General features: G+C 49.2%; 2 long non-coding RNA genes across 2 annotated transcripts; one reads left to right on the top strand and one right to left on the bottom strand.

Annotated features, from left to right (window-relative positions):
- Positions 1 to 10,880: 10,880 nt before the first annotated feature.
- On the bottom strand, positions 10,881 to 11,664 carry LOC123605554. Its single transcript, XR_006715806.1, has 3 exons — positions 11,588 to 11,664; positions 11,380 to 11,440; positions 10,881 to 11,293 (listed from the first exon to the last, which is right to left on the bottom strand). It is a non-coding gene; the product is annotated as an uncharacterized LOC123605554 (long non-coding RNA).
- Positions 11,665 to 13,346: 1,682 nt separating this feature from the next.
- Positions 13,347 to 16,602, top strand: LOC123605553. The gene is made up of 3 exons (XR_006715805.1): positions 13,347 to 13,667; positions 14,098 to 14,226; positions 14,731 to 16,602. It is a non-coding gene; the product is annotated as an uncharacterized LOC123605553 (long non-coding RNA).
- Positions 16,603 to 20,127: the final 3,525 nt, after the last annotated feature.

The following is a 20,127-nucleotide window of genomic DNA, read 5'->3' as shown; positions in this document are numbered from 1 at the left end:
GCTAGATTCTTTTCCCTCAGACATTTATGCACCTAGGTGTTCTTTTATTTCCTGCCTTATTGGGGCGCCCGGGTGGCTCAGTTGGTTGAGCATTCGGCTCAGGTCATGATCTCGCGGTCCGTGAGTTCGAGCCCCACGTCAGGCTCTGTGCTGACAGCTCAGAGCCTGGAGCCTGCTTCGGATTCTGTGTCCCCCACCCGCCATTCTCTCTGCCCCACCCCTGCTTGTGCTCTGTCTCTTTCTGTCTTTCAAAAGTGAATTAACATTAAAAAAAAAAATTATTTCCTGCCTTATCCATTTAAGAACCTCTAAGGAGATTCCGCCTTATCCTATCCCTATCCCTAGCTTATTAGAGACCATGCTAAAAGTCACCATGTGTTTTAAATAGGTCGATCCTGCCCTTATGGAGTAGTGAAATGTCTCCATTTATAACAATGTGTCAGAGCACCTGGGTGGCTCAGTCGGCTAAGCGTCTGACTCTTGATTTCAGCTCAGGTCATGATCTCACGGTTCGTGAGTTCAAGCCCCACATCAGGCTCTGTGCTGACAGCATGGAGCCTGCTTGGGATTCTCTCTCTCTTCTCTCTCTGCCCCTACCCCCTTCTCTCTCTCTCTCAAAATAAATAAAATAAACTTAAGTAGGTTCTGTCACAAGAGCAGGGCTTTAAAAAACTATTGGGGGGGGGGGCGCCTGGGTGGCGCAGTCGGTTAAGCGTCCGACTTCAGCCAGGTCACGATCTCGCGGTCCGTGAGTTCGAGCCCCGCGTCAGGCTCTGGGCTGATGGCTCAGAGCCTGGAGCCTGTTTCCGATTCTGCGTCTCCCTCTCTCTCTGCCCCTCCCCCGTTCATGCTCTGTCTCTCTCTGTCCCAAAAATAAATAAACGTTGAAAAAAAATTAAAAAAAAAAATATTGGGTCGTTTGGCATTCAAATTTTTTTCAAAAATGAAAATGAGCCTGTTTTCGGCAGGCTTCAAATGAGTGCCGTCCTGTAATACAAACACAGCCCATTATAACGCCGTAGAACCATCTTGAGCCTAGCTGTAACATGATGATGTTTTGTTCTGTTTCGTTTTGTTTCCATAATGGACATTAACTAACCTCAAAGTGCAATCTGCCACTGAAATTCTCTGCATGTGACATAGAGCACTGGGCACCAAAGAGGCCCAAGTGGGCAGATCCCGATCAAGAACAAGCTAATTGGAGCTGTCCATCCACTTAGGAGCTTTAATTATATAATAGTTCATCTTTATTTTCCCCAGTTCCAAGTAGGGCCTGAGTCTGTTCACACTCAAGGCCTCTTTAAGACTTGCTTGGGTATGATATTTGCCCTTGTGGCCTCAATGGAAAAGCTTCTAGATGTTTTCTGCTCCACCCCAGCTGATTTCCCATTCCAGGGCCCAGGAGTGTCTCAGTGTGATTTCTCGAACCCGTGTCCAAATTGCCTGGAGTCCGTAAATCAAATGCGAATTTCTGGCCCCAGCTGTGACCGCACTAGTCAGGATCTCCCGGACTGGAGTTGCCACGTTCTCAACAGGCTTCCTGGGCTTGGGCCAACCGACCAAGACGTTCTTCAGAAAGGGGACTCACAGGTGACGAGATGGGGGCTCACTTTCTGGCCCGCCTGTGTCACCATCACCTGTTTGCTGCTCCTTGGAGCACCAGTTGGGGAGTGGGCTCGCCTTTGAGGGAGTCACTGCTATTGTGACCGCCCGCTGAAGAGTGTCCCACAGAGGACGCCATAGGCCACTCACCCTCCATGTGTCAGGGAAATGGTGCAGGTCTATCAATTTGTGTTCGCGGGTATGTATGTCAAACCCAGCCTGTCTTGTTTTTTTGGTTTTTTTTTCAACGTTTATTTATTTTTGGGACAGAGAGAGACAGCATGAACGGGGGAGGGGCAGAGGGAGAGGGAGACACAGAATCGGAAACAGGCTCCAGGCTCTGAGCCATCAGCCCAGAGCCTGACGTGGGGCTTGAACTCACGGACCGCAAGATCGTGACCTGGCTGAAGTCGGACGCTTAACCGACTGTGCCACCCAGGCGCCCCCAGCCTGTCTTGTTTTGAGGGAACGTTTGTCCCCAGATCGACAAAGACCTCAGAATTGCTGAAAGGCGGCTGTGAAGTCCAGCTGTTTCATCCGAGCGCCTTCGCTTTTCTGAGCCAAAATATCCTCGACTACAAAATACGAATCCTAACGCCTACCTAACAAGGTGATTGCGAGGGTGGGGAGAGGTGACGTATATGACAACGTCTGAATTTTAGTGGCCAATCTTCATTAAATCCGCGTCCGAAAGGAAAACCATCGCCGGTAGCCGGCTTATTCTGGCTCGGGCTCGTCTTCGGCAAGCTGGTTGCCTTTTCCTGTGAGTTGACCGTTCTCCAGCTAGCTGCGTCACATTTGAAGATGCCGTTCTCCTGATCTTCTCCAAACCCACTTAGCTGTCAGCTCCAGCAAGCTGGCATGTGATCGCACAGCTTTTACGCAGCCTTAGAGAGAGCCGTTCCTGGAAGGAGCGTCACAGCGTGAGCCGTGGGAGCTCAACCGCCAGGGAAGAGGGAAGTTCAGGGTCTCATCTTGTAACACTATAGCGGTGAGCTGAGATTTGGCGGCCCGTGTCTGAGGCAGTCCTGTGTGTTTGGGTCTGCCTGCTGAGCAGTGGACACCAATGGAGAGACATGGCGGGGTGGGGGGTGCGGGGGGAGGCAGCATTCCCAGCACTGCGGCTTATAGTAACCATAACAACAGTCTTTTCTCCCTGCCCCATCTCACTTGCCAAAGGACAACTTTCCTCACTGACAAGGGGATGGACAAACACCACCATTCCTTTAAAGATGGTACTGGGGAGGGGCTCCTGGGTGGCTCAGTCGGTTAAGATCTCAGCTTAGGTCACGATCTCTCCGTCCGTGAGTTTGAGCCCCACATTAGGTGCCATGCTGACAGCTCAGAGCCTGGAACCTACTTCGGATTCTGTGTCTCTCCCTCTCCCTGCCCCTCCCCAACTCGCGCTCTGTCTCTCTCTGTCTCTCAAAAATGAATAAACGTTACAGTAAATAAATAAATATAAATATAAATATAAAGATGGTGCTGGGGAGGAAAAATTTTTCTCTGTCCTTCAAGATTCTTCTAGCTGGTCTAGGAATTAAATTGACACGAGATAGATTAACAGGGCAAAATCTCATTTAAACTTGTACATATGGGGAATCTACACACACAGGAGATTCCAAAGACAGTTGGGCAAAATGAGGTACATATGTCATCCTGAACTAGAAAGAGGGGGGAGAGGGTCTGGGACTTCAAAGGGAAGGAAAGCAATTCACGGGAAGGTGAAAAAAAAGTAAAGGTTTGGTAAACACGTGTTTGCCGGGGCCTCAGAAACAATGGGACAGAGGGAGGAATTTTAACAAACAGACTTGCCAAATCCTTTTCTGTCTGTGCTCTGGTTCATACGATCAGGTAGTTATCTAATGTAGCAAAAATCTCCTTCAGGCAGGTTCTTCATCTACATCCTTTCAGACGGTTAGGGGGAAGGTCAAAGTTTCTTCCTCAGTCTTTGGGCCATGATTATTTTGCAACTCTGAACCCCTGCCATGGTCAGAAACCACCTCGATTCTTCTCCCGTGTAGAGTTCAGCCAGTGCCTTGAAATAGCCTCTAAGCATCTGAGAAGTTTTAAAAGCAATTTTTTTTTTTTTCAACGTTTTTTTTTATTTCTTTTTGGGACAGAGAGAGAGCATGAACGGGGGAGGGGCAGAGAGAGAGGGAGACACAGAATCGGAAACAGGCTCCAGGCTCTGAGCCATCAGCCCAGAGCCTGACGCGGGGCTCGAACTCACGGACCGCGAGATCGTGACCTGGCTGAAGTCGGACGCTTAACCGACTGCGCCACCCAGGCGCCCCTTAAAAGCAATTTTTAAAAAATCTTGTTAAACAGAAACTGTGAAGCGTTTGCCTTCATGGAAGGAAACTGTGAGATTGGGAATCTTGTCGCCATATACCCTTCCGTAACTTTTGAATCTGAACCTGGAGAATGCACCTCATATTTTAAAACGTAGTAAGGGGTACCTGGGTGACTCAGTCGGTTGAGCGTCCGGCTCTTGATTTTGGCTCAGGTCATGATCTCATGGTTCATGGGTTCAAGCCCCACCTAGGGCTCTGCGATGAATATGGAGCCTACTTGAGATTCTCTCTCGCCCCCTCTCTGTCCCTCCCCTCTCTCTCTCCTCTCTAAAATAATAAAAAGTTTAAAAAATAAAACATTTTTTTAAAATATACAATAAAATTGGGCACCTGGGTGGCTCAGTCAGTTAAGCGTCTGACTTTGGCTCATGTGATGATCTCACAGCTCGTGGGTTCGAGCCCCGCGTCGGGCTCTGTGCTGACAGCTCGGAGCCTGGAGCCTGCTTCGGATCCTGTGTCTCTCCCTCTCTCTTTGCCCCTCCCCTGGTCATGCTCTGTCTCTCTCTCTCCCTCAAAAATAAAGATTTTGAAAAAATATTTTTAATACAATAAAATGAAGATGAAAACTTCCGTGTTAAAACGCAAGATTCTGCGGTTGTTAAATGTCTCAGAAAAGTATGGCAGTCTTGCCAGCCTCCATTAAGTCCAGTTTTTCAGACTTTGAGCCTCTCTTCTCCCCTCCCCACCCCCAGGTGCTGCGACCGGTTTGGCCAGATTTCACCCCCACCCTCTGGTCAGAGATCCGAGGTTACTCCCTGAGAGGCTAATGGCTGGAAAAGACTGGAAGGTGTGGCGGCAGAAATGCCGCTCACACCCTGCCAGAAGCTTCTTCTACACACCTCTGGTGACTCGGAACCCCATCGCCCCGCACGCTCCTCAACTGTTGATTCTCCCAAGCCAAGATGTCTCCAGAGGGCTGGCAACCAGCCCTGGGGGAGGGGGTGTTGGGCTCCCACCTGGAAAGAAGAGTCCCAGCACCAGCTAGTGAAGGGACTTCAGAGCCCTTCGCGGGTTCCTCGTGTCACCCAGGACGTTGAGATCTGACCTGTCAGAGGCCCGGGCTCCAATGACTAAAATCCGCTCAGACCTTAACCTTGGGACTCGGGCTGTGAGGGGGCCAGGGCGCTCCTCAAAGTTCAGGGAAAGCAGCCTGCCATACGAAAAGGGCTACTCAGAAGCTCGTTTGGGGGGCGCCTGGGTGGCTCAGCCGGTTAAGCGTCTGACTCTTGGTGTCGGCTGGGGTCATGATCTCGTGGTTCGTGATTTCAAGCTCCGTATCAGGCCCCTCGCTGACAGCGCAGAGCCTGCTTGGGATTCTCTCTCCCTCTCTCTCTCTCTGCCCCTCCTCCACTTGCACTGTCCCTGTCGCTCTCAAAATAAATAAATAAACCTAAGAAAAAAGAAAAAGAAACTTGTTTCGTGGCTGTTCTGTAATTTTAGGAGAGACTATATTTTTACCCAAGATCCAGGTCTGCAGGCCTGCGGGAGGGAATGGAAGAGCCTCCTGCTCTGCCTCAGACTTGGGACTCAAGTGTGTCCTTTGGACCCCACGTGGGCTCACTCGGGCTCAGGAGCTGAGTAGCCACCAATTCCATTCTGGATCCCTTTCTTTTCACAAGACACCAGTCGCTTGGCTGCTGGCCACCCGCTGTGTGGTCTGAACTTGTTTGCAGGCTGAACACCAGCAGGATCGTCAGACGCTCCTGAGTTAAATCTCTTTTCCCACCATCACCACCCCCCACTCTGGTCCCTGCAGCCACCCAGGAGACCCAGCCTGCAGGCTGTCATGGGTCTTTGATAGCAACTAATTACACCTTCTCTTTTGGTTTCCAAAACGCCCTCACAAACCTTATTACAGGTTTATCCCACTGGGCCCTGTGTACCTGTGTACCTTAACAACTCAATAAACTCTGGAATTCGTTCTTATAACCACCCTGTGAGTCCTGCAGGCTAATTGTCTTCTTCCTCTTCTCTTTCTTTCTTTCTTCTTTCTTTCTTCTTTTGTTTTAATTTAAATGAAGAAATACAAGGAATGTGTGGGTTTTGCCTAAGGCCACCAGCAGGAGAGGCGCAGACCTGTGGATGTACTCCAGCCTCCTTGTTTGCGGACTAGGGGAGGCGCAAGGGAGGGCTACCCAGACACCATGTGGCACTCCAAAATGCAATTGATATTCACAACGACACGGATGGGCCTAGAGGGTACTATGCTAAGTGAAATAAGTCAGACAGAGAAAGACAGATATCATAGAATTTCACTTAGAGGTGGAATCTAAAAACCAAATCAGAACAACAACAAAACCCAGAAACACATTCATAAATAGAACAAACTGGTGGTTGCCGGAGGGTCCGGAGGGCGGTGGGAGGATGGGCAAAACAGGTGAATGGGATCAAAAAGTACAAACTCCCAGTTATACAATAGATAAGTCACAGGGATGAGAAATACAGCATAGGGAATACAGTCGATAATACTGTAATAACTTTGTATGGTGACTGCACTCGTCATGGTATTTCATAATGTATGTAATTGTCGAATTGGTATATTGTGCATCCAAAACTCATATAATATTGCACGTCAACCATACTTTAATTTTTTTAAATATATATATATATATATATATATATATATATTTATTTATTTATAAAACTGTCTAGTGGCTGCTGATCTCTTTACTCAGTCAGCATTTTGGTTGTCCCAATGGCACGGACCCTACAGAGCTTCAGGGCAGGCATTCTCCAAAGGCCTTCTTCAACATAGGGATTACTATGACTCCGAATCAGGCCCATTTCCTTTCTTTTGCTTAGATGTCTTTGTATAAGTAAAGTCACAAATGGGCCAAAAAGCTCAATTTAAAGTTGCCAGGGAAGAATGAATCAATCTTTTTACTCACAGTCCCAATTTCCAGGAAAGCCAAACGTTCTTGAGCAATGGTCTTTCCCATTCCAGGAAGACACCAACCAGGAAGCTGCAAGAAATAACTCATTCATCAGATTGTACTGAGACATCGCCATTTCCCCCAGAGGACAGAGGAAGAATCTGGGGAGAAAGACATCTGATATGGTAGTGATGAGGTTTGGAGAAGTAGGGATCTGGAGCTTATGGCCAAGAAAGAATTCTTGGGATGTCTTTGATGCAAAAAGGTGATATTGTTAAAACAAGGGGACAAGACCCCTGGACAGAAAGTGCGGCACTGGGGTTGTAGAGTGACTAGTTATATACTAAGGAGGTGGGGAAAGTTAAAGGCAAAAGGGAGGCCTCCAGAAGGACTTCCATATGCTAAGGAAGGCTCATAAGATACTGGAGGCCTAGCTATTGTCAAGCTAAGGTTGTTTCGCTTAGTAAGGTATTCAAGTTAGGACAGGAGGGAGTTCCTGGAAGAATGTTATACTCTGTATTTGCTTCAAGTATTTGTCAATGGGCTGCGGGTTATCAGGAAATTTAATTTTACCTACCGTTTCCTTTTTGCCTTTGTTCCCCACATCACTATAGTGGGGAGGGTGATGTTGGGTCTTCAGGAAACTGAGTCTATAGGTTTCTGGAGATTAGGCTATTGATAAGATTGCCTTTTTCTCACAATTTACTAGAACACTTGTAAACTGATGGGACAGTGATCTCTATCAGTTAACCGTTTGTTTTTCCCTTTCCTTTGTTCTTGGGCAGCCAGGAGTGCCTGAGGAATGCCAGACCTATCCACATATCCCCCGGGGCAGGAGGGGGGGGTGCAGGTTGCAGGGGAGGGGGAGAAGGGGGAGGTGTCAGCTTGCCTGATGCTCCCTCATCAGTAGCTCGAGCTGCAGCAGCTCCACAGGCCACGGAAGAGGCACTTGTCCCTTTGATCTAATGACGCTTGGTTATTATTTTGCAGGGGTGTGGGCCATCATGTGAAGAGAGACAATCCAAAACTTGAAACTTACACAAAATAATGGACTGAATGTCATTTCCAAGTCTCCCGGAGCATTGTCTAAGTTCACCTAAGGATCATTCAGTGCTCTAGGGAAATGAAATTGTGGGTTAACTCACTATTGATTGGGACCTAGACCCTGCTAAGAGTATATGTTTATTTGTAGAAAACTGATAAGTTGCAAATGATTTTTGTCAGGTAGAGAATGCAAATGAACTCCGTCCAGTAGAACAGATAACCTTAAAGGTTATGGTTTCATTGCCCTGTAGGACATTAACCAGTCTTGTATCTAACTTTGCCTTCTTGTTCTACATTATTTATCCCACTGAGTAAACATTTACTATGCATCATGATTCTTCAGAAATATAAATAATTCTTAGGGGCTGTTTTTCTAAAACAAGCTACCAGCTTCAAGAGAAGAACAAAACCCATCTGAAAAGCCCGGCAATTCTGCTCCCTGCTGTTATCCACTCGGAGCCTTTGGGGTTGGCTACCCCAGCTGTTGCAAAAAGAAAAAAGAATAGAAGGGAAGACTCCACTGGTATTCAGCTGCAGGAGATACTTTAAGAATATCCTCATCCTGTGAGAAAAAGCTATTTGTTTCAAGGCGGTGGGGGCGAGAGGGGTGGAGCCCCCATGTGGGGCATCCTCCAAAGGTCTAAACAGAATCTTATCTCTTTATCCAGTAACAAGAGGCTGACGTAGTTAAACTGGGGCTCAGGCTAGCTACAGAACTGCTCACTCTACAGCGTTAGGGTATAAGCCCCCTGAGCACAGAGAGTGGGCCTTTGTTCACCTCTGTGTCCCGAGGAAAGTCAAAAAATGGGATGCAAAGGGAAGATGTATGTATCTGCACTGAAGATCCAGTCTGATGATGACCCGCTACAAAAGGAAATGAGGGAACTTTGGGGGGTGATGGGGATGGTGGTTTGTCTGGAGGCAAATATTTGTCGAAAGTGATCAGCAGTACACTTCAAATGTGTGCATTTTAGTGTAGGTAAATAACACCTCAATAAAATTGATTTAAAAAGAAAAAAGCACTAATTGAGATTTCCAGTATCTTTGGGGTGCCTGGGTGGCTCAGTCGGTTAAGCGTCTGACTTCAGCTCACGTCATGATCTCACAGTTTGTGAGTTCGAGCCCCACATCGGGCTCTGTGCTGACAGCTCGGAGCCCGCAGGGAGCCTGCTTAGGATTCTGTGTTTCACTTTCTCTCTGCCCCTTCCCCACTCGCGCTCTATCTCTCTCAAAAATAAACATTAAAAAAAATTTTTTTTTTTTAATTTTTTTTTTCAACGTTTATTTATTTTTGAGACAGAGAGAGACAGAGCATGAACGGGGGAGGGGCAAAAAGAGAGGAAGACACAGAATCGGAAACAGGCTCCAGGCTCTGAGCCATCAGCCCAGAGCCCGACGCGGGGCTCGAACTCACGGACCGCGAGATCTCACGTGACCTGGCTGAAGTCGGACGCTTAACCGACTGCGCCACCCAGGCGCCCCAAAAAAAATTTTTTAATTAAAAAAAAAAAAAAGATTTCCAGTATTTTTAAGATAGTCTGTGACTCATTCCAAGCGATGCCTGGTTTACAGAGGGCAGACTTCACTCTCCTGCTATTTTCAGAGTTTCTATTTGAAATGCAAACACTTACCAATAAACACAAATACTTTGGGAGACCTAGTGAAAGCAGAAGTCTTTTCTTACGGAATCACATTTAAGAACAAAAAAAAACTAAGATTCATCATTTGGTATTAGTTGACCAATTGACCAATTGCCCTTCATTTCGGCCAGCAAAAAAAAAACAAAAAACAAAACAAAACAAACAAAAAAAAAAACACTAAATAATTGTGAAAATTCTAATTAGAAAGAATGTTAACAATTATCTAGTGACCAGCCCATTCATTTAACAGATGTGGAAACTGAGGCCCAGCTAAGAAAGGACAATTGGGAAATGTGTTCTTCAGAGGTGATCCTTCCAGTCAGGGGTTAGATCTTTCCAGAAATCTTCCTCACTTCCTCTTGAATGGCAACCCAGTGATATTTCTGCAGATAGTCTCTTTGAGAAGCACTGGCAACAGAGAGAGTTCCAATAATGAAGATAAAATGTCCTACACCTTTTAAAAAATGTCTAATGTCGGGGCGCCTGGGTGGCGCAGTCGGTTAAGCGTCCGACTTCAGCCAGGTCACGATCTCGCGGTCTGTGAGTTCGAGCCCCGCGTCGGGCTCTGGGCTGATGGCTCAGAGCCTGGAGCCTGTTTCCGATTCTGTGTCTCCCTCTCTCTCTGACCCTCCCCTGTTCATGCTCTGTCTCTCTCTGTCCCAAAAATAAATAAACATTGAAAAAAAAAAAAATTAAAAAAAAAAAATGTCTAATGTCAAATTGGTCCAGGATACCCAGGATGAAGTTGTATTTTCAGTTATATTTTCCTTAAATAAAATGGATTAGGGGCGCCTGGGTGGCTCAGTCAGTTGAGCGTCCGACTTCGACTTCAGCACAGGTCATGATCTCGCGGTCCGTGAGTTCGAGCCCCGTGTCGGGCTCTGTGCTGACAGCTCGGAGCCTGGAGCCTGCTTCTGATTCTGTGTCTCCCTCTCTCTCTGCACCCCCACTCGTGCTCTGTCTCTGTCACTCTCAAAAATGAATAAATGTTAAAAAAAAATTTTTTTAATGGATTCAAAGCCCTTTTTGAGATAATAAAGTCTCTGTCTTCGGCATTAAAAAAAATTAATCTAGTTTATTTTCTTCCACCGATTTTTTGTTTATTTTTTAATTTTTTTTCACGTTTATTTACTTTTTTTTTTTTTTTAATTTTTTTTTCAACGTTTATTTATTTTTGGGACAGAGAGAGACAGAGCATGAACGGGGGAGGGTCAGAGAGAGAGAGGGAGACACAGAATCTGAAACAGGCTCCAGGCTCTGAGCCATCAGCCCAGAGCCCGACGCGGGGCTCGAACTCACGAACTACGAGATCATGACCTGAGCGGAAGTCGGCCGCTTAACCGACTGAGCCACCCAGGCGCCCCTCTTCCACCGATTTTTAAGATAAAAATTTACACTTGCAACAGACGTTGCAGGGGTAGACTTCTTGCACAGATAGATCAAGACGTTTGTTTGTCTCCAGACCCTTGCCAAGAGTTAAGCAATCATTGAACATGGCATCACATCCACTTTGGTCCCCATGAAGAGTTTTAGCACACTCCTATCAAATACATACGATGTGAAAGACGTGGTGCTAAGCTAAGTGTGGGTGGAGAAGCCCCTGCAAGTGCTAGAAGGAAGGCGGACGGCAGGGGGTGAGGTGAGGGGTGGATTACAAACCTTAGGTGGTAGCGTTCATTCATTCATTCAACAAGTCTGGCTACCACCGCGTGCTCTCCTGAGCTGTTAAGACACTTCTAAACCACCAGAGGGGATGACTGTGGGGCCAAGACTGGAGCTGCAGTAAGAAAGTGTGATGAGGGCTCTTTGCCAATTTCCATTCCGTTTTCCCAATTCAGAGGGAAATTTCCCATTGTTTCTCACCTGCTCCCAAGGCAACAGACGAGTTGCGAGCTGTTTACACTAGCAAGCAAGCTGTATTGATCTATAAACTGAGTAAAGCATATTAAAATGATTTCTTAGCAATAATCCTTTAACTAAGAACTTACATTTTGGATGCTGTAAGGGAAAATCATGCACTCCATCACGGCCCCCAGCAATGCCGAAGGCCAGAGCAGCGAGACAGGCTCACCTCAAGATTTAATCTTGATTCCAAACCTTTGCAGAGAGAACTGTTTCTTTCATAGCAACCTGGTATTTTCTCTCACCTGCAGGGGAGAGGAAACCCATATTCAGGCGACCCAGAAAAAAAAATAAATAAAATAAATAAACAGGCTCAGCTGGAAAAGGGTGGCCCTCTGGGGTATTCTTGACCCATCGCATCATACCCAGGCTTGGGGGTGGAGAGGGCAGATGCTTCTAGAATGCTTTAGCCCCATCTCAAGTTTCTGAATTAACATTCTTCAGGGCCTCTTTCCCCAGATCTTTAAGTACCCAAACAATCGGGAAGAAAGTGTTTTTTTTTTTTTTAATGTTTATTTATTTTTGAGAGACAGAGAAAGACAGAGTGTGAGCCAGAGCGAAGAAGAGAGAGAGGACAACACAGAATCTGAAGCAGGCTCCAGGCTCTGAGCTGTCAGCACAGAGCCCAACGTGGGGCTCAAACTCATGAACCGTGAGAACATGACCTGAGCTGAAACCAAGAGTCAGACGCTCAACCCACTGAGCCACACAGGTGCCCCAGGAAGGGTTTTTTTTTTTTTTTTTTTTTGCTTTTTAAATGTTTATTTTTGAGAGAGAGAGAGAGAGAGAGCGTGAACGGGGAGAGGCAGAGAGACAGAGCATCTGAAGCAGGCTCTGTGCTGACACAGAGCCCAACATGGGGCTCGACCCCACAAACTGAAATCATGACCTGAGCGGAAGTCGGATGCTCAACTGACTAAGCCACGCAGGTGCCCCAGGAAGGTTTTGAAGATAATGGCTACATTAGGGATGAGCTTCTGCAGAATAAACACCATTCGCGACCATTCTCTGAACAGATGCCCCAAGATGCTGAATAAGCAATATGACGTGAGGACAGGGGAAGGGAATCATGAGCCTTGTCTCCTTGGTTAGTCAAATTCTTCCAGCAAATCCCAATGAAAGAGCTCTTGCCACTGAGGACCATTCAATACAGGACTGCTGGTGCACAGGGGACAGCTTCCTCCCCAAGATCTCAAAGAGCTGCCCCCAAATGCCAACTAAAACAAAAAGCCCCATCCGAAGATCTTGGTTGACTTCAGGCCCTAATCCTTCCACATCTTTCTACGTAATAAGGTAGAACTCTCATCCTGGGACTGCGGGGCGAGAGCGCCTAGGTCAGACATCCAGACCCTTCCTGCCGCTTCATCTCTCAGGGAAGAATGACGCAGGTCTTGAGATGTATGCCCAAACCAGCTACTGTCCCTGCTCTCCAACCTGCCTCCCACTTCCAAGCCACGATTTTAAACTATGTTTAAAACGGACCATGGTGCAAAATACGCCTGGGCCTCACAGGTTCAGCGGGTGAGAAAGACCCTTGAGGCCTGGAGGAGGAGACTCCGTGGGCGATGCCTAAGAAAGGGGCGGGGCCCGAGGCCAAGGCGGACTGAGGGCGTGGTGGACATGGTGGGGGCGTGGCGTCTACGAGGACTTGCTGGGCGTGGCAGGGTGAGGTGGGCGGGGCTGCGGGTGTGGGGCGTGGCTGGAGGACGCGGCGGTGACTTGCTGGGGCGTGGTGGGGCGTGGTAAGGTGGGGTGGGCGGGGCTGCGGGTGTGGGACAGGGGCGTGGCGGACGCGGCGGGGCGTGACGTCGGTAGGGACTTGTAGGGAGGGCGTGGGTGTAGCGGAGAAGCTGGGCAGGGCCGGGCGGGGCCGGAGCTGGGCCGGGCGAGGGGGGCGGGGCCGGAGCTAGGCGGGGCTGGAAGGGGCGGGGCCCAACGGCCTTTGGCTGGATCTCACCCGGCGGTTGGCGCCGTTAGTCTCGCGGAGTCGAGCCTGTCGGTGTTCCTTGTTCTGAACGCCCGCCCTATCGCCATACAGTGGATAAACCGCTCTCTGGTTAGGGTGGGACAGACTGCAAGGAGGCCCCGCCTGGCCCGGCCTCCGGGTAGAGGGCACTGCTCAGGGCGCAGAAACCTGTTGAAGCCAAGGCAGCAAGCCAGTGAGGAAACTGCTAGGACCCCCAGGCGAGGATGTAGGCAGGTGGAGAACGAGCCGGTTCATCCATGAAACTGTCCCAAGGGCTTACCGAGTGAGTTTCTGGTGAACGTTTTCACCGCTGAAGGCAGAAGAGGTTTGCCCTAGAAGACACCCCTCTTGGTTTGGGCCCACGTTTTTTTGGGGGGGGGCGGAGCATGCATCTATCTCCCCACCTGGGGCCCCACAGCCCTCCCTCAGTGAAAGAAAGCAGGCAACTCGAGAGGGTGGCAGTGTGCAGGGGTTGGCGAGGCTTGGAGGCCCCGACCCCGGGCCCTGGGCAGCCCGCACACCGCCCGCTGCCCCGGCCCGGTGGGCCGGGTGGGACGCGCGGAACCCCTTCCAGGCACCCTTTTCCTCGTCTGGGCCCTCCCAGGACCCTTTGTTTTCCAAACTGGAGCACTCTGCAGCCTCTACACTCCTTATTTGGCCTCTGAAGTCTCTGGAAGCCACCCTCATTATTGATCTGTTGTTTCTCCTGACAGGCCTGTGCACTTCTAAATTGCACAGCGAACCCAAGGTGGAGACTTGGGGAGAGTACCATACAAGCTGCCAGGAGGCTGGGACCTGGCGCCTGCTCTGGAGGCTAGCTTCCTTCTGAAATATCCAGTAAGGTAATAAGGGGATCCCGTGCCCATCCGCGGCTCCTCCTTCAGCTCACACTCAGAGGTGGACTTTGAACCCCATTCCCCAGGCGTGGATGTCCCCCCTCCTCTTCTCCCTGACCCTTCCCTTGGTGCCCATTTGCCCAATCTTGCCAGCCCCCCCCACCACCATTTCTCTGGTGCGGTTCTCCGTGCCTCCCCAGATCCCTTCCTTTGGCTGAGGGAGACTTCCAAGGGCAGGGGGTTCCCAGTCGGGATGGACTTGGTCTCCCCTTTTCTCTGTCTCCTACAGTTCTATTTACAGCTTTTTCCCCCCAGATGTTCTTGGCTCTTCTCTCTCCCTAAGATGATCCTACTTTCATCATCTCTTGGTTCACCTCCTCATGTTCCCTGTACCTTCCGTCTTTCCCTCAACCTTCCGGCTCCTCCTAGCCGTGAACAAGCGGGTTTTGTGTGCCGGCCATTGGGCACAGCTTGTTGTCATCCCTGATGTGTCTAAAACTCACTTTGCAGGTCTGCGAAGGATAAATAGTTCTCCACTTTTGTCTGAATTGTTCAAGGCCACGGAGCCACAGTCAGGAGATCCATCTACACCTCAGCTGCTGTATGGATGAAACCTCTTTTCTTGTCGTCGTCTTGCCTACAGTTCTTTTTCTCTCCTAGGATGGTTGTGGCACCTTGGGGACAGACCCAGGAGCCAAAGTCATAGAACAGACCAGGATCTGGCCACCTGTGGACCTCCTGTCCATGCCCATAACCAAAGACCACCAGGAACAAAGTTGGATTTTCTGATTTGTTGCCGACGACGTACGGGTATAGCCGAGGAGTCCTGGGGCGTCTCAGTACGAAGGTGTTACAAGGGACTTATAACAGAACTTGTGTTAAAAACCGTAGGGGGGGGGTGGAGTTTCAAGGAAGCGGGGGTTCATTCTGGGCTGCATGCTTTCAGGAAGCAAGATCCATTCTGTGATTGAGCATCTCAATTTTCACAGAGAAGCTGAGACAAAGGCAGAGCTAAAACTGCGGTTGGTAACCAGACAGCCATCGCTGGGGGGCGGGGGATGTTGGGTGGTTTTTGTGGTTCGCACAGTGGCCTCCATTTTGTCTGTGCTTGGACACAAGCGTGGAATAGCCCTGTTTGGTCAGGCCTTGTCTGATGGTGGCTCTCCAAGAGACTGGCTCTGTTCAGGCCTAGCTGTAAGCACCTGGCTGATCAGAGCTAGCTGCCAGGGACTACTTTTCTCTTTCTCACCGCAAAGGCAAAGCCTTGACCTTCAAGGGCCAGCCTTCTGTCCATCCTAGTCTCATATCGTCATGTTGGGATAAGGATCATCACACTGGAAAAGGAAGAGGGATGGACAAGAACAGGGAGGGGGAGTTTCCTGGGGGTGGGGGTGAAACAGCAGCCTAGCTTAGGGTGTTCATGGCTCTGTGACTTGAACGGATCCAGGGTTCCCTTCCTCTATTGGAGGAAGCTCTGATAAAGAGGTGGGGGGAGGGCAGTAAATGGCCATTCTTAGTACAGATAATCCTCACTTAGAAACACGATCCATTGTTTTAGGAAACCTAGGTGGAATGATCATACGTCCCAATTTTCTGGTACATTCCTGCTCTCAAGTGTTACAACTACTCGATTACTGTGGATATGGTTTTGCTACATATTTTATAGAATTCAGACTAATTTTTAGTGAAGGGAATCCATTACTTGTCTGACCCTATGAGGAGGAGCAGACAGCAAAATGGAATTAGAAAGTGCAAGAGATTTATTAGGGGGAACACCTGTGAGGGATCAAGGGTTTGAGGGAGCGGGAGCCGGCAGGGGGAGCCCTCTGCAGTTCGGCGGGGGGAGGGGGGGGGAGGGGACGCTTGTGCGGGCTGACCCGGGAGAGAGGGACTGGGTAGGGAGAACCACTGGCCGCAGTGCACTTCTGAGAAAATCTTGGCCAAGCCGCTGGGGACTCCCTATGTTTACCTGCCTCATCAGAGGAGTCCCCTTATTTAGCAGGACAGTGTGGCCTCGATGCCCCTGTCCTGCTCAGTCATTGCCCAGAGGCAGCGAGGGAAAGACTGGCCTCCTGTCCCTGGGGGGCAGCAGCCGAGGCTGGGGCTCTCTTGTAGACATCTGGGCCACCCCCCCCCCCGGGGGCCATCCATTTCTTCAGTGGACAGTTCGCTTATTTTGAGCCATTGAACAAGTTTCAGTGCCCCAGAAGCGGGCACCAGGATGGGATTAGACATGCAAGCGATTTATTGAGGGGAATGGCCGGCAGGATGAAGGGGGGAAAGAGAAGAGAGGGGAAAAAAAACCACAAAACCCTACACAAATGTGATACAACCTGTGTACTACTGGTGAAGAAATAAATTCACAGAAGAGGGTTGTTTGTTTTTTAAGCCTCTGTTAAGTCACGTGTGCTGAACTTTGGCGTGGGAAATACGGTTTCTTCGTAAGCCATGGAATCTGATACCTCAAACAAGGTCTGCCTCAATTATTTTTTGCACGGCTCTTTTTTGTGAGGGCTTCTCAGGTATCTACGGCTCCCCAACTTCTCAGTGGGGGGCAAGGGGTGATTTTTGCCTTCCCCCAGGGGACATGTGGCAATGTCTGCAGACATTTGGGCTGTCACAGTGGAGTGGCTGGTGGGCAGATGTCAGGGAGCTGCTTAAACATCCTGCCGTGTGCACACAGCAGCGCCTGTATAGCAAAGGCTCATCTGGCCTCAAATGTCAGTACCGAAGGTGAAGAAGGTGAAGAACTCTCCCTTGCCGATCCTCTTTACCCTCTTGCAAAGAAACTAGGCACGTGGGCCTAGTGGGGAGACCCCCAGAGCCTGGGACCTCCTGGATAGAGATGCAGCCCCGAATCAGCTCAGAGCAAGGGAGCTGCGGGCAGCAAAAGACCTAACACAAGACCGTGCGAGAGAGACCCAGCATCCTGCAGAAGGCTAGACTGCTTTTCTATTTAAATAGCAACTTTTTGTTTAATGAATGCCGCAGACCCCCCAGTAGATTTCCAAAGCTGTAACTAAAACGCATGAAATGCCTTATGTAAGTTACAGCAACTCATGTCGGAGAGTAAAATGCTTGCAAACCTGATCCACCCCCCCCACCCCAGCACTATGCTTTATATGCAGTAACCTCTGAGAGCTGTACCCACGCCTGCCTGCCCTGACATTCTGTCAGTTGTATTTAGAAGGTAATTCGAAACTTTCCCAGCCTGTCTCGCTTAACATCTGCGTTTGGGGGACTCTCAACAGAAATGGTTCTTCTAAACACTGGCTGAAAAACACGGACTTTGCTTTTTCTCCTTCCCGTTGACCCTGAGTGTTTTCTGTTTTACGTCCCAGCCAGTGTGACCAGCAGCCTCGAGGGAATTCCGGGACACATTGAAAAAAATGGAAACCTGGATTCCCAGATCTGTTCACTTCGTCCTTACTGAGGTGGTAGCACTGAGCACCAGAGGTGCAGGTGACTTCCTCCTTGACTTCAGGGCATGGACATAAAAATAACAGCACATGTTCAAAGTACTTACGCCCCTGTCCGGGCTCCACCCACCTCTCCCCTGTCCTGTGCCCCGAGAGTCTGACCAGACCGCATTGCCTAGACCCAGTACTGTTAGCTGCTTTTCAGTGGGGTTCACCCAGTGAGCAAGAAACACACTGTCAAGCTGGGAGGGTGGGCACAGGCAGGTGTTTGGCTAGTTCTCCCAGTCCCCCCTCTGTGCTCTGGGCTGCATTTCCTGGCTGTGGTTGTGTCCCCCTGCACAGAGCTCTCTTCCCATGTGCTCCTGCTCAGTGGTTCCCGGGAAGCATTATCTGGCCCCCAACCCCAACCCCGCCCCCCCATCCTTCTGCCCCACAGGGTGCTTCCTGCTGTGGCCAGGGAGCTTACTTGCTGAGAATGCCCGTATCTCTGTAAATACAGGAGTCCTCACGTCACCCAGTGGTCGTGGGACTGTAAAAATGCCCAAGCAAGCTGCGATTGTGCAAAACAACCTTCGTGATCAATGGAGTGAATTACGATCCACCTATCAAAAAGTTCGTGAACACATTAAAACCCTCTTGCTGCTGGTAAGAGAAAAGGCACAAATATTAAATACAACAGTTTGAATCACCCCCGGCACTGAGAAAGTATCTCCTCGGAAAAGTCTTGCCAGGAGGAATTTGAACAGTGCCTTGCATGTTTCTCCCCGCCAGCTAATCTTGCTATAGAGCGGGCATCTTTTCTGTGCCTCGGCAAATTGTCATACTGCTTTCTAAGTTTGGATCAGCTTCCAGCATTTATCTTACAATTTTTTTTTTTAAATTAAGTTTATTTTGAGAGAGAGAGGGGTGGGGAGGGGCAGAGAGAAAGGAAGACAAAATCCCAAGCAGGCTCCGCACTGTCAGCATGTAACCTGACCCAGGGCTCGACCATCCAGAGTCAGACGCTTAACCAACTGAACCACCCAGGTGCCCCTATCTTTCTTATTATTTAAAAAAAAAATTTTTTTTTAATCAATTTTGAGAGACAGAGAGCAAGCAGGGGTGGAGCAGAGAGAGGGAGACACAGAACCTGAAGCAGGCGCCAGGCTCTGAGCTGTGGGTTCGAACTCAAACGGGTGAGATCATGACCTGAGTTGAAGTTGGACGTCCAACGGACTGAGCCACCCCGGCGTCCCCATCTTGCTTACTATTAAAGTCACAAAATACCTCCAAGAGTTCCCCTCACGTGAACTCTGCTGGCATCACTTCTTCAGGGACATCATCAGTTCTTCACTTTCTTACTTCTGTATTACAAGTTGACCTTCCTTAAGTTCCTCCAGCCCCATACAGAGTCTCCAAAGGCAGCGGGGTCACTCCTCTATCAGCGGTTTCTTCTCTAACCACGCCCCCTCCCCGGTCTATATTCAGATTTCTCTGCTGCATTATTAGGGTTCATTGCTGGGCTGCATTTTCATCTTCATTGGCCAGTTCCCTGTTTCAGGTCTCCGTCTTAATAAAATGTCCCCTGGGTTCATCAGTGGGAGACAGGAGGCAACACGACTGAATACTGTGCTGTCTGTCTTGAAAGAGGTGACATGATTGGTCACCGATCACACAGCGTACCTGCTGTTCACATAGGGATTTCCGGTCTGAAGAGCCAGCAGTCCAACTACACCTTACGTTGAAGCTTGAGACAATTGCTCAGAGTGAATACACCAGTGGAATGGAGATTGGAACCATTTTGCTGTGGGACCGGCGTCATTTAAAATAATTGAAATTATCCATAATTGAAATTCGTATCTGTCAGAACTGTGCAAAACGAGGGCCTCCCATAGGCCTTTCGTTACAATCCTTCTTACTGCCTGCCAGGGTCAGCCAAGGGATGCCCTGTGGCTTTTGACCCCAGACTGGCAATCACCGATTCTGCCACCCAGGTAAGGGCAGGCAGGAAGCACCTGGGGGTTACACCTTTCTTGGTCTGGGCTCTTCAGGAAGACGGCTGCCCTGGGAGACCACTGACCCCAAACTGAGGCTGAGATGGCTGTGCTTAGGAACTGTGAATTTGTTGAAATTCCTAGGGCTTGACCCAGATGCCCAACTAAAAACAAGTCGGAAGACCCACAGCAGCAAGTTTTGGGGAACAAGATGAACAAATCATTTCTTCTTCAAAATCACTTAATTTGGCCTCCTAGTTTCTAGTTCCCTCCCACGGTCAGGCTTTGGGTCTGCAGTGGCTCCATACTACAACTCCAAATGGCTAGTTACCTACCATTTGCACCTTCTTCCTTAAAGACATCTGATTTTATTTGGAGAGTGAAGGTACCTACCTAAAGGGTTGTACTTTTCCTCTTTTCTTGCCGATAGGCATTTGACAAAGTTCTGGCCTATGAAACATAAGGAAAAGAGAAGACTCCTTAAAGGGAGCTGACTGGAACTCTATTGCCCATTC

Source organism: Leopardus geoffroyi, chromosome A2, assembly GCF_018350155.1.
Source record: "Leopardus geoffroyi isolate Oge1 chromosome A2, O.geoffroyi_Oge1_pat1.0, whole genome shotgun sequence".
In the NCBI taxonomy this organism is placed as follows: domain Eukaryota; kingdom Metazoa; phylum Chordata; class Mammalia; order Carnivora; family Felidae; genus Leopardus; species Leopardus geoffroyi.
Note: the sequence above shows the minus strand (reverse complement) of the source record. Positions and strands in the feature narration are given on the sequence as shown.